This window comes from Lissotriton vulgaris, chromosome 10, assembly GCF_964263255.1.
Source record: "Lissotriton vulgaris chromosome 10, aLisVul1.2, whole genome shotgun sequence".
Taxonomy (NCBI): Eukaryota; Metazoa; Chordata; class Amphibia; order Caudata; family Salamandridae; genus Lissotriton; species Lissotriton vulgaris.
In genome coordinates, this window is record NC_141698.1 from 895,284,592 (window position 1) to 895,298,760 (window position 14,169).

Genomic DNA, 14,169 nt, shown 5'->3' on the forward strand with positions numbered 1-14,169 from the left:
ATCAATGCATTCCAAAACTGTTTTAATTAACGCAGTTTAATTTCGACTTGGTGAACACTGTAGCATTTGTAGAGGAGTTACATTAATTCAGATGAGACAGTATTTATTATGCTTTTGCTACTTTATTAAAGGATTGGCACATAAGCCAGCAGGAAACATTGTATTTCACATGAAGGTTAGAAGGTATCTCTTGCATCGAAATGTAAAAGAGGTGAGGGTCAGGCATTCGTCATCGGAATCCTTCCACTGGTGCAGAGGTCAGAGACTGTGCTCTTAGAAAGAGAAAACAACCACAAATGCTGAGCAGCTCTCTGAGGAAAGTGAAGAGACACACAAGGACAGTGCAAGTCCTTAGTAAGTCTGGGCTTAAGGGCTTAGGGGCTACACTAGTGGTTGTAGCAGGTGGACCTGGCACCATTCCTTTTGTTTATAAGGGGTTTGTCAAGGCAAGGTTTGTATTTGTAGTTGGAAGAATTACATGGGCTGCTCTTGTATTAAGTTGACATTTCTAGTCCCTGAGCCTCATTATTTGGAGTTGGTGAAATTAAAATATTATTGTGATTGTCTTTGAGATATTTGAAGAAATATACAGAATTTCCATGTGTGGTCAATAGGATCAGATTCGTTTTTAGGCTTAAGATGATGTCTTCTGTTGGTACCACCTATTTGTCGCACAGATGGGTTGAACAGTGACAGAACCTGTGACAATACGTACAGTGCTGGGATGAAATCATCATAAATGATGCACATGTTTAGATTTTTAACCAGACGTTGGCGTTACCTCAATTCATTTGCCAAGGAGTCCACTAACACCACCAAGAAGGCCACCGCCCTGGAGAAGGCCACCAGCGATGCCCTTTTATCAAAGACAAAAAACATAATTATTCCAGAGTAGTACATTTCAGGTCAATTCATATCCGCCATTAGAGACATCGGTCTGTAGTCATTTTTAGGTTTTTACTGTGCTTATGAAATCTTTTGTATTTAATATATCTTAAAAGGGGGTTCTTAACAGTTCCAAACACCAAATGACTGTGTTAATTCGCTTTTGTGTGTAACTTTCTTTGTTCTTAACTTCCCCTGGCTGCACGCATTGACAATACGTCTACTAAAGCTGTTCACACTGTTTAAGCCCCATTCACTGTTAGGATAAGATCTCTTCCCACAGAAAATGCAGACAGCTTCTAACAGTATGCTGGAATGCTAGCTTTTTATTACTTAGTTGTGTAAAGCAGATGCTTTACCCTTAGAACACTTGTGGCATTTCCTATTCATGCCTTAGTAACTTTCTTTGCACTTTGTAGGCTTTATCAGATTGATTTTTTTTCAACTTCATGTATTTTGTTATTAGGATCATATTCTAAATGTTGTAATAAATGTTGTTTGTTAAAAATAAAAATAATATACAAGAGCTATGCTACATTTTACTACTAAATAGTCAGCTACAAGTGCAGTTACCTTGCATACAATAGGGTCATGAATTGAATTGTGCAGCAGGTGCAATACCACAAGTCAAAAAGTTGGCAAAACTCCTCTAAACACATAATATTGCTATATTTAACTGCTAAATAGGCAGTCACAATTGTTGTTACCTTGCATTTAAAAGGGACTTGATTTGAATGATGCAGCAGATGCAGTGGCACTGGGGCAAAAAGCTCTAGGGACACTACTAAACCTAGATTATTGCTAAAATGCAACACTTAACAGGCAGTCGCAAGAGCATGTTATCTTTGAGACAACAGGGTTATGATTTCAAGGGTGCAGCAGGTGCGGTGACACCAAGACCAAAAGCTCTAGGCACCCCACTATACACATAGTATTTCTGTATTTTACTACTAAACAGGCAGTCACAAGTGCAGTTACCTTGCAGACAACAGGATCATGATCTGAATAGTGCAGCAAATGCAGTGGCACCGGGCCCAAATGTAGTGAGAACTCCTCTAAACACCTACTATTGCTATATTTTATTACAATACAGGCTGTCACAATTGCATTTACCTTGCAGCTAAAAGGGCCTTGATTTAATTGGGGCAGCAGGTGCAGTGGCACTGGGACCAAAGGTTGTCATAACTCGACTAAACACCAAATATTACTATATTTTACTACTAAACAGGCAGTCACAAACGCAGTCTTGCAGGCAACAGGGTCATTGTTTGAATGGTGCAGTAGGTGCAGTAGCACTGGGCCCAAATGTTATCAGAACTCCTCTAAACACCTAATACTGCTATATTTTACAACTAAACAGACAGCTGGCAGCCACAAGTGCAGTTATCTAGCAAGTGCTAGGGACATGATTTCAATAGTGCAGCAGATGCAGTGGTACTGTGACCAAAAGCTCCAGGCAACACACTAACACCGATTATTGCTATATTTTACAACTAAACAGTCAGAAGTCACAACTGCAGTTATCTTTCAAGCACAAAGGGCATGATTTGAATGGTGCAGCAGGTGCAGTGTCACCGGTCCAAAGAGTTGTCAAAACTCCTTTAAACACCTAATGTTGCTAAATTTTACTACTAAACAGTCACAATTTTAGTTACCTTACAACTGAAAGGGGCTTTGTTTAAATGGTGCACCAGCTGCAGTGGCACTGGGGCTAAAAGTTGTTATAACTCTATTAAACACCAATTGTTGCTATATTTTACTACTAAATAGGTCACAAGTGCAGTTATCTAGCAGGCACTAGGGTTGTGATTTCAATGGCGCTGCTGTTGCAGTGAAACCAAGGCTCAGAGATCTAGATACCCCTCTAAACACCAAATATTGCAAGATTTAGTACTAAAGAGGCAGTGACAAGTGCAGTTACCTGTCAGGCAATAGGGTCAAGATTTGAATGGTGAAGCAGGTGCAGTGGCACCAGGGCCAAAAATTGTCATAACTCCTCTAAACACCAAATATTGCTATATTTTCTTACTAAACACAGGCAGTCACAAATGCAGTGGCATCGGATCCAAAAGTTGTCAGAACTCCTTTAAACACACAATATTGCTATTACTTACCTGCACTATACCATTAGTAGCAGCACAATGTATTGCCTTTTTGTACGTAAGCAAGTCATAACACTTTACCAGTCTTTCTGTAACTTATATTTTAAAACTAGCCAGCAAGCTACACCTTACAGCAAAAAACAACTTATTATTAATCACAAAGGCTAAACCTAATGCATTTAACAATGCTTGTTTGTGTTTGTATGTAAACTCATTATTAGGGTGAATGTTCTACTGTCTAAGGCATTTGGCTTGTCATCTTAAGTGTAGCCTGAGCGCCATAGTCAGATTCAATTTCCAGGAATTTCTCTTTAGATGATCACCTTTTAGAAGGAATGAAAATGGCTGATATATAAAAGTTTTTATTTAAGCTTAAGACAACCACAGGACTTTCTGTAGCAAGGTAAGATGTCCCACTTAAGACATTTTCACAACAATCCCTAATATACTGGGTCCATACTGTTGATGATGAGCAACCCACTCATGACATTAACCCCTTCGCTGCGGGGCTAATTTCCCCACAGCGCGGGGGTAGGGGGGCCGCGCACGGCGCCGCTGTGCTCATGACGAGCCCAGGCTCGTCATGCAGCACGGTGCTCGTGTGCTGGTGACGAGCCTGGGCTCGTCATGACCACGCCCGCGCAATGGAACGCTCAGCACAGCGGGGAAATTAGCCCCGCGTGTGAGCGTTCCACGGCTCATGACGAGCCCAGGCTCGTCACCAGCACACGAGCACCGTGCTGCATGACGAGCCTGGGCTCGTCATCAGCACAGAAGGGGTCAAAAAGAAGGAGATATAAATAATGATAATATCATCCTCATCATCATCCTCATTACAATAATCAATATCAAAGATATGCCCAATTATTATATATTTTAGATTAACATCAAATAATTGACCTGCTATTGAGATTAATAACACAACAGGCACACGCAGCTATTGTAATTCTACATTTGAGGCGTGTCAACCCATAATAATGAGGACACTGGGAGAGGGATCATGAGAGGGCTTTAGCACTCTCTCAAATCAGAGTCCAGATTGTTGTAAACATGAAAAACTCATTATTAGTGAACGGGGCTGATGCTTTAATTACAATTATAGCCTGTGTTTTATTTCAGGTGACCATGCAACATGAGAGACAAGTTGAATGACTTACCCCAAGATTCAGAGAGCCTGTCAGGTCGTCCTAAAAACACAATGACATTGTGATTGTATTGAAAAGAAGACACATGACCACATGTTCTGTAGCATCTTTCTAGACTATCATATTTAGTGTTGCTGTAATGTAAACTGTATTGATACAAGTCTGTCTTACAGAGTCATATGACATCTTGATTTGGAAAAATAAGTGCTTTGATATTCTTAGTTCTACATTGTATTCAGGAGCTAACATTTTGCACCTGTCCCAAATGCATATGATTGAACATATTTGCATGAAATTGTGCATGTACCAACATGAAAATTTACTTTGGCTTACCAGAAGATCTCCAACTTTTAATAAAGTGTCACCCTGGAGAGAAAAAACAGTTGCATATATTTAGACATGCAAATTTTCCGGATGAACACGTCCAATATGAATAATTGTCAAAACCTTCCTATATAAGGCTGAACTATTCATCACTAAAGTGAAGAAATCCATAGCATACATAGAGTATGTGAACTTTCTACATGCAAAGCTATGTTTAAGAATTGGGGTTTGAGCATCTGTAGTAGAATTGTTAAAACCAATATAAGATAACATCATTACTGAAAAGAAACTTCTATTAGAAAATTGAAATGTTGGACTGCTCCGGTCTTATAATGGCTGGTATATGCCCTCCAACATTCCAATGTCTCTTTGTACGCAGCTCTGTCTGTGAACAAAGGCTTCAAGGACCCAGAGGGGATTCCAATCCCTTCATGCTCCCTTAAGGCTTTGTTCTTTTTTGTTAGAATATTCTGTCTTCTAGTGGCAGAATGTTCTAATAGCCTTATAGTCCTTCGTAGCTGGGCTATACCGGCTATTAAAGTCCCTCTCCCTTGTTAAAGTCCCTGGCCTTCGGCTCGGGGCCTTTAATGCGGGAGAGGGCCTTTAACAGATGGTATAGCCCTCTACGGCTGGCTATAAGGCTATAATATAATTGTGCCAAAGAAAGTCCTGGAGACCAATAACTTAAATGGAAAGGGATTGATTTAAACTGCTAAACTTGATTGTTACATAGTGGATGGACTTGCTACAGTATACTGCAGAGCATATTTGAGAAGCCTGGAATATGTCAGATTAACACCAATTTCACACTGTTCTCTTTTTGTTGTCGAGCATTTTAGAGAAGCTCCCATTGAAGTACTTGTTTCATTTCATTACGTTAGCATTCCAAGATGTCAGATGCTTTTGAAAGCACTGGGTTGGCCATTGTGGATTGGTATGTAATAATAAAGCATGACATCAACATTGTAAGATGGCAGTAACTATGTTTCTTGCATCTGCTCCCAGAGGAAAACTTCTTGCAGTGGTTTGTATTATACTTTATTGCAAAAAACAGTCAAAGATTTCTGACTGTGTTTTAAGCGACTTTACTGTTAAGAAATAGTGGAAAGTCCTGTTGTATGATGCCCACCTCCAGAAGTAGTACATGGGATTCCGTGCTGTGCAAGAGACAATGAGGGCCTGTTAGCAATATTTGGAACCTGCCAGGTCCTCAAAAAGTAATTAAAAGAAGCAAATATTTAAAAAGAAAAAGGATTTTGAAAAGGAAAGTACATATTTTTCCATTGGCCCTGGAACTGAAGGGGACAATTTGACTGGTAGATATCCACATTGTTGAGAAGCCAATTGTCATCACTGGCATAAAGAGAATCTGATTACTCAATTGGGCCGACCCCTTGCTCCATGTTGTAGTTTGTGGTAGACAGAAGCAATGTTTGAACGACAATTTACCAGACCAAAAACAAAATCCACTGACTGAAAGATCTGATAACGTGTATATTTTTGGGGGGGAATACAGCAGTCTGGTTAAACAGCTAAAGCTATCTCAAAGGCTGGACCTAACAGTAGGTATAATTGGTTCTTTATAGGTCCACAGAAGAAAGATCATCTCTTCTTCAATACAATCCACTCAATTCTATTTGAGAATTACCATCTGAGAACAATCGAACAGGCCCAACTTGTTAAATAGAGGCCTAGGTTTCAAAACTATTTAGTGGAATAGTTCAAAGAATGGCGAAATAACCTACTACATGAGCTAAGATCTGGGTGTGTTTGAATAGATTTACAAAAACATGTAAAAAACCTTTTTTATTTTTTGCATGTAGTCTGATCTGAAGCCTGTGTTATTTGGGCTACTGCCAAAATTCCCAAGAGTTGTTGGTGCCTTAAAAAGTCTGAGTGTGAGTAGACATTTCTCTGTTGAGTGAATGTACGCCTAGATATCACTTGGGATCCAGGATTTCTTTTTTTTACGAGATCTTGTAGAGTGCATGGCTACCCAAGCATGGGCATTCCAGTGCTAATATGAGACCTGAGGGATGACATACTGCTTCAAGAAAACAGGTACATTTTTTATTGCTTCCTAAAGCTGAGCAATTATTGTTGATTCTTAGGCCAGTCGGGGGGAATTCTAAAGCCTGGGCACCAGATAAGCAAAGGATTGTCCTCCGCTTCTGGCCCTTTTTATTTTTGCCATTGCCAGGAGAAGTTGACTTTTTGACCTTAAGTCACGTGCTTTCGTTGAGGTACAATGAATTGCCTCAGAAAATGTGGTGTCTGGGCATGCTTTACTTTGTGTACAATACAAAGAGTCTTAAACTCAATTCTCTTCCACACTGGCAACCAATGAAGGCTGGCCAGCACTGGTCTTGCTGATTGTAATTTGGGAATATTCAGCAAAGTTCTGTCTGTGGCATTATGTATAGCCTGCAGGTTTCCGGTGACATACACAGGGCTACCAAGAGAAAGTAAGTTGCCATAATCTAAGGGTGACAAAATGAGATCTTGTATTACTGTGTCAATTGGAAGCCATTTGAACGTCTTCCTGGGAGCTCTCAAAAGATCAACACATGTCCCACCAATTTCCTGGCTGTGATGCCATGGTAAGGTCCTTATCAAGGGATACTCCCAGGCTCTTAACTTTCTCTTTTGGAGAGGGATGATCACCCAGGCATGGGGGCGAGGAAGTATTATTAAATAAGGAAGAACTGTTACAGGCCAGCATGCCCTCTGTCTTGTAGCCATTCAGTTTAAGGTGACTATTGTGCATCCAAGCATTTACCTGGTCCATACAGTCTAGTAAATAGGCCTGGGTTTGACAGATGTTAGAAGCAAGAGAGATGGCAATCTGGGTGTCGTCAGTGTATGAGACCATCATAACACCTGCTGAGCAAATGATGTCAGCCAAGAGGCGCATAAATACATTATAAAGAGTAGGGCTTAAGGATGAGCTCCGGGGTACTCCGCATTTGAGCTGATGGACCTTCGACAGGCAGAGTCCCACACTAACCTGGAAACTTCTATTTTCCAGAAAGGAGGTCAGCAAATTTAGTATTTTGTCTTTAATTCCTAGCGCCTCCAGCCTACTTTGCAGAATAGGGCGGGAAACAGTGTCAAAAGCTGCACTCATATCCAAAAGGATGAGCGCAGCTGAGCCACCATGAACCAGTATTCTCATATGGTCTTCCATAGCTACTAGGGGGGCCGTATTGACGCCATACCCTGGTCTAAATCCAGTTTGAGTTGGATGTAAAAGATTATGCAATTCCAGGAAACTGGTCAGATGGCTATTGACCACCCTCTCTAAAATGTTGATTGCACCAGGGAGTGGAGATGTTGGCCTGTAATTCTCTGTCTTGTCGGGGTCCAAGAAGGATTTCTACAGCAATGGACTAATAGCTGCGTGTTTCCAGTGGTTGGGAACTTGTCCTTTTTGCAAATAGAGATTATATAGGTTGGTCAAAGATGATAAAATAGTATCACCTCCTTTCAGCAAAATGTCTGTGGGGCAGGGTCTAAAGGGGATCCAGATTTAACTGCCTTTGCTACTTTACCAATGGCATTACTCTTTAGTTGAGGAAGGATAGAAAAGGCTGAAATTAGCAAGGCATTTGCTTGTCTGATTTGCAATACAGGGGTAGATCTCATCAGCTAGAACAAAGCAGCAACCTGTGCCCAACAAGAAATATGTTGAAAGAATGTAGATTTTTGACCAACCACCGTTAACACAGACATGCCAACTAGGTGCCTTGGTTATCTACAGCTCCTTGGGAGGGAAATAAGCGTCCTCACTCATGCAGACACATAGTTATTTTCCAGGAGAGGCACCATTCTTATAAAAACCACAATACAATGTACGGCCTCTTTTTGTGGCAGTTTCTTTAATAACTTAGGGTCCAATTCACAACAAAAGTTAGAATTTAGATTATGTAAGGCTACTACTATATTGTGAAGAAATGTACACATTTATTTGAATTCATATAGCATGTCAGGAGTACTTAACTATTACATCTTCCAAAGGGGCCTCATAACAATAAACAAATACGCAATTGGAAATGTAAGAAATAAGTATTTCTAATATGTTGCTGCAACACATCAGTGTATTTGCACCAAATAACTATAGCTTCCAAAGGAGAACAACATTTCTCCCTTCAGAGAAAACCCTATTTTATACCACATCAATTTTTGGATTGCTCTCTGGCTGGTCTCCCCCTGAAAACCTTTTATTTGTGTTCTTCATAAAAAATACTGGTGCCTATTTTCAGGGAAACCACTAGGGATTTGCTCTTGTAAATTCCTTCTATTGCTCTGGATGCAGATGATCTGGGATGTCAAATGTCGTTAACCCAAAACCTCTTTTGATCTTATTCACTTCGACTTATAAGACAATTCAAAACTGTCTTGCAAACCTAAAGGGGTCTTTTGCTGCTTATATGTAAAACAGAGGTAGTTATCTCATTTAATGTACCCTGTGCCAAAAAAAAAACAACAAAAAAAACGATGGATTTAGGCCCAGATCTCTGAACTGGGGTGAATTTATGACATTGTTATGCATTCTGTCCATCAACTGTGGTTTTTGCATTTGTCACCCAAAACAATGTCATTTGAATGCACCTCTTTGGCGGTTTTCATACTCTCTTGTAACATGTAGATTATTACTTCACATTATTATTTCTTGATATTATATGCCAATTTATAAACACCTGTAGGCACCCCATTAATGTGAATGTACTTTAAAATAATGTAATTACATACAAAAATTATGTACACTGTATTGTAGGTACAACATTCGCCCCAAAAACTAAATTCCACCATGTGTTCAAAACCCAGGAAAGTTCTCTATAGGCCTAAAGGATTTGAGGCTGATTGATGCAAGATTGCAGTAGAAAATGTTCTAAAGGAGAGGAGTGCATGCCATCCAACAAGTTCTCCGAAGTCTTAGATTAAAAAAGCAACCTGATGGCTACCACTTCCAAGTTGGATGTTCTGTCATTACAGCCATTGTCTAAAATAGGATCATACCTAGAGAGCTGTTCAGGGTCTTGGAGCATGGGCACAACTGCTCCCCCAATACTTCTACAGTCAGCTTCAAGAAACCATCTTTTAGGAGTTCAAAACTCGGCTCGGAGCCCACTAAAGACAACTACTCACCAACTACAACGGGCCCAAAAAACGAATAAAATGTAAGAAAACCAAGCAAACCAACTAAAGGTTTAAAAAGAGTCAGAACTGAAGACCTTATAACTATAGACGGAGAACCAGCTAGCAAAACTCCACATACCTACCAACCAAAAATTTACACAAAATTTGCGTTCCTAAAACACACCGGAGCAGCAATCTTTACAAAAAATGGGAATATAGAACATCTACCCACCCCTCTGGAACCTGGGAAGATAGAATATCCCCCACTAGAAGCACAACAACCATCGGAAGCAGAAAGACCCTCAAAACTTGTAGTGGTGGACATCCACATCGGCAATTCGCAGAAGGTATCAACTGAAAGCGGGCCAACAATCAACAAGGAAAAAGGCGTCGCAGCCTGCACAACAACAGATCGGTCAGAGGAGTCTAGCAGCTCACTAAATATGACATTGAGGAGTCCCCAAAGCACACAGACTCTCCCCGGGAGGATAAAAACAGAAAGCTCTCCACTCAAGGACACCACTCCAAGTGGGCCAAGAGTAAAAAGAGCACTAGATGCTTCCATCATTTTTGAACTTCAAGATCTACATGACTGGGGCGATCTATCAGTCCGATCGCCGCAGCAAAAAGCCCCGAGTGAACAGGACGGAATGGAAGTAACACCTCAACCAAGTAGCACCCCCCCATCTATGCCCACAAGCGCGCGAAACTCTCTCCAAATGGCACCTAAAGAGCAGAGTGACACAGGCCGTTTTAACATACCCAACACACCTAAAAGTCAGAAAAAAGAGAACCCCTACGCCACAGCTAACGACATGACCTTCCTTGCATCACAGGAGTGGCAAGACTTAGTGGCGGCTTACAACCCAAAACCCACCAAAATCTCTAGCACCAGCAGACTGGAGAACGAGAGCAAAACCTCGTTCACCGCGTTCTGGGCAAATCTACTAAATACAATACAATTATCTGCAACAGCTTTACAATATCAATCAGAAAAATTAGACATGCAGTTAACAGTACTACAAACGCTAGCTGAGTTTACCCCAGGGATTGGGAGGAAACTAGGCGACCTAAACGGTCTTATAAAAAGGGGACAGGAAGCAGCAGAACTTTCAGCGCTAGCAAAAACATAATGCGACTGCCTCCCAATAATAAACAAGCTAGCGACGCTACCAACAATGCTAGAGAGCCTTCTGGACGACCTGAAACCAATCATGGCACCGGTCCCAACAGACCCAGCCACTGAGGGAAATGAGATCAGGGACCTACAACCAAATGGAAAACCGTCAAAAACAGAGAATAAGTTACATCAAAATGAGAAGACTTGCTCTCCCAAAGCCACCCAATTGCCAAAAAAATTACTCTCAACCCTCCCGTCTCCGGAAGTAAGGAGCACAGCAGTGCCAACTAACTCACGAACCCACCGGAAACAAAAAAGGAAAGACAGGAACAGGAAAACGATAGTTATCATCCAAGAGCAGGAAAGGCAACAAAAGGAGCCCGTTTGCCAGGAGGAACAAGATGAGACTGCATCTTCCTACAATGAGGTCGAGCGGACTCCGCTCGCAGGCAAATAACTGACTCCAGGGGAAAAACTGATTCCAGCACGAACCTCCGACAAACTAAAAAACAACAAACACAATAGAAGTATTTACAACAACAATCGATCACCCTGGGCATAAGGAGAAGATAAAGACACAAACCACACAACAGCGGAAAAGCCCAGAGCGAGCGACCAACGAATGTAACACAACTAGTAGTCACACCTCCGCGCCACAAAACGAGAGCCTGCCGGCTCTGGAGCAGGATCACGAATACCACGAACCAAGGGAAACCACAGTCACAACAGATTTCAACCATAGCCAACCTTTCAACAGGGCTAACTACCCCGTCCAAACTGCAGTCCAACCAACACGCGCTACTTCGTCCAACAAGACAGACATATTAATATTTGTTCCAGAGTACAAATCCAGAGGCAGAGTGGACGTCTTGAATAGAGGGAACATTAAAAAACTGATTAACTCAATTGAGGGCCTAGAGGGAATTTCTTCAACCGATCTACTTCAAATCGAATTTCAACCTGCATCTGTACAGAATAACTCAGAAACAACTAAGACGACATGGTCTACAAATGACCTGGTCGATCGTATCCTAGAAAAGTATAACGAATTTGCACAGTGGGGAATAAAACTTGAACCAGGCAGAAGGCCATTCTACCCAACGCCATTCTTAAAAGAAAGCGAAAGAGAACATCGCCCCAAAGCCACATCAATATTAAAAGGAGCACTCAGCCAGTCACCAGGCTACCAAGGCAGGCCATCCCATATTCAAGCGGTAACAACAAAACCTCCAACAATGAATTCATCTGCCCTCAGAATATGCATCTGGAACATCAACGGTCTGACTGACAAACTGGACGACCAGGAAACATTAAAATACCTAAGGTCATTTGACTTAATACTACTACAAGAAACCTCGGAAGTAGAAGAGATAGCCCTGGAGGGATATATGACGCAAACCTTCCCTGCAACCAGGACCTCATCCTTTGGCCACAGCTCAGGAGGATTAACGATCCTTGCCTCAATACTCACAATAGGATCAATGAGGGAAATAAAAACTAAAACCATAGCTCCTAACGTGATACAGGCGGCAGTCATTACACGCAACACAAGGAAGCCAGATCACCCTCTTGTAATAATCAACTCCTACATACACCCGAAGCACAAGCAGAAGGGTGCAAGAGAATTGGCCAAGGAAACAGCAAGAATCATGACTATGGGGGAAGTTGAGGACATAATCCTGGCAGGAGACTTTAATCTCTTTCTCTTTGGCACTGCAGCGGAAGACGAAATAGCACAAGAACTCAACAGAGCATGGGGAATACCAGTGCAAGCACAAGTGCCGGCAATAAAACCAACAAAATATTCAACACAATTGCTAAAAGACCTAGAGCAACTAAACTTAAGAGCACTGAATGGCCGGTTTGAAGAAGACACTCCCCCAGCAGCAACTTACCACTCTGTCACATCCTCCTCTTACCTAGACTACACATTTGTAACCCTCTCCCTATTTGACGCCATCAGATCATTTCAATTCGGCGACAGCGATCAAAGCGACCATCTGCCGCAAGAAATTGTCCTAAATACCCTTACTGGAAACTCCAAGGAAGTCAGGGCTACCAACGGCTCTGAATAAACAACAGACTTCAAATGCATCAGATTTAAACAAGACAACATTGAAGCACTCTCCACCGACGCAAAGGAGCTAACACAGCAAGGCAACTCGGCTGCAAATCAAACAGAGGTCTAGGAAGGGTTCACAAAGGACCTCGGGACCAAACACGCAACCAAACCAAGAACCTCTAAAGGGAAATCCTTGAAGAGTACAATGAGAAAGACAAGTACACCGGAGATAAAAAGCCTCAAAAGGGATATCAAGCAAACTTTGAAACAACTGCGCATACAGCCCACAAAAGAACACTTACAACACACCCTACGTAGTCTAAAAGTAAGCCTAAAAAAGGAAATTTTACGGAAAACAAGAGGCAGGCGAACGACGAACTCTGGGCAAAAATAAAGGATGATTCCAAACTAAAAAACAGCGCAAACTTTTGGTAAACGGTTCACAGTTTGCAGCGACCAGGGCATCACGGGATAAGCTCACATATATCAGAGCCAGCCTGGGCAGACTATTTGCACAACCACTTCAACCAACCCAAAGAAAACAACCATTCATGCCCGATAACACAAGAAAAAGAGCCTAATAAGGAGAACAGCGAAACAAGAAAGTTTGAAAAAGGGCTTAGAATTGCAGTAGAAAGTACAAGAGCACAATACAATCAAGAGAATGCAGGGGGGGGGCAAAGAATAACAGAACATCAACACTCAGCATTGATGACATTAAAATAACCGCAAACCGGATTAAAACCCAAATCAAGAAGGGAAAAATGGAAGGAGCCCCGGGCCCAAATGGGATTCCACCGGCAATATTCAAGCATGACTCAGAATTCTGGAGCAACACATTAGTGCCATTCTTTACGAGCACTCTGGAACTAGAAACATGTCCGGAATCCTCGAAAGGATCTATCATAAGCCCATCTAAAAGCAAGGAGACAGGAGTAATCCTGGTAACTATCGGCTGATTGCCCTATTAGATATAGAGGCAAAGTATTACGCGAGAATACTACTAGAAGAACTGACATCGTGGGCAGAGACAAACCACATAATTCCACCAACTCAAACAGGATTCTGTAGAGGACAGGGAACTTCCACCAACATTATGGCTCTGTCGTTACTAACAGATGCGGCAAAATTGGGAAAGAACCCACTGTTCTTGAGCTTCATAGATTACAGCTCAGCCTTTGACCATGTGGACCGGGGTAAACTATGGCAAAAGCTCGAAAAATGGGGAAAACCATACCCCCTCTTGAACCAACTCATTCTACTCCACACCAACAATTGGGTCAGGATCAAGCTGGGTGACGGGACGCACCTATCAAGGCGAATTAACACCTCCAACGGCCTGAAACAAGGGTGCGTCCTAGCCCCGAGCTTGTTCAACCTTTAACTGGCAGA

At 41.8% G+C, this 14,169-nt stretch overlaps 1 long non-coding RNA gene across 1 annotated transcript in view; it reads right to left on the bottom strand.

Annotated features, from left to right (window-relative positions):
* Positions 1–780: 780 nt before the first annotated feature.
* Positions 781–14,169, bottom strand: part of LOC147688973 (uncharacterized) — a 41,778-nt gene continuing 28,389 nt past the window's right edge. The window contains exons 3-5 of the long non-coding RNA XR_015300577.1: positions 4,466–4,498; positions 4,145–4,174; positions 781–856 (exon numbers count right to left, since the gene is read on the bottom strand). This is a non-coding gene — a long non-coding RNA (uncharacterized LOC147688973). The remainder of the gene's footprint in view (positions 857–4,144; positions 4,175–4,465; positions 4,499–14,169) is intronic.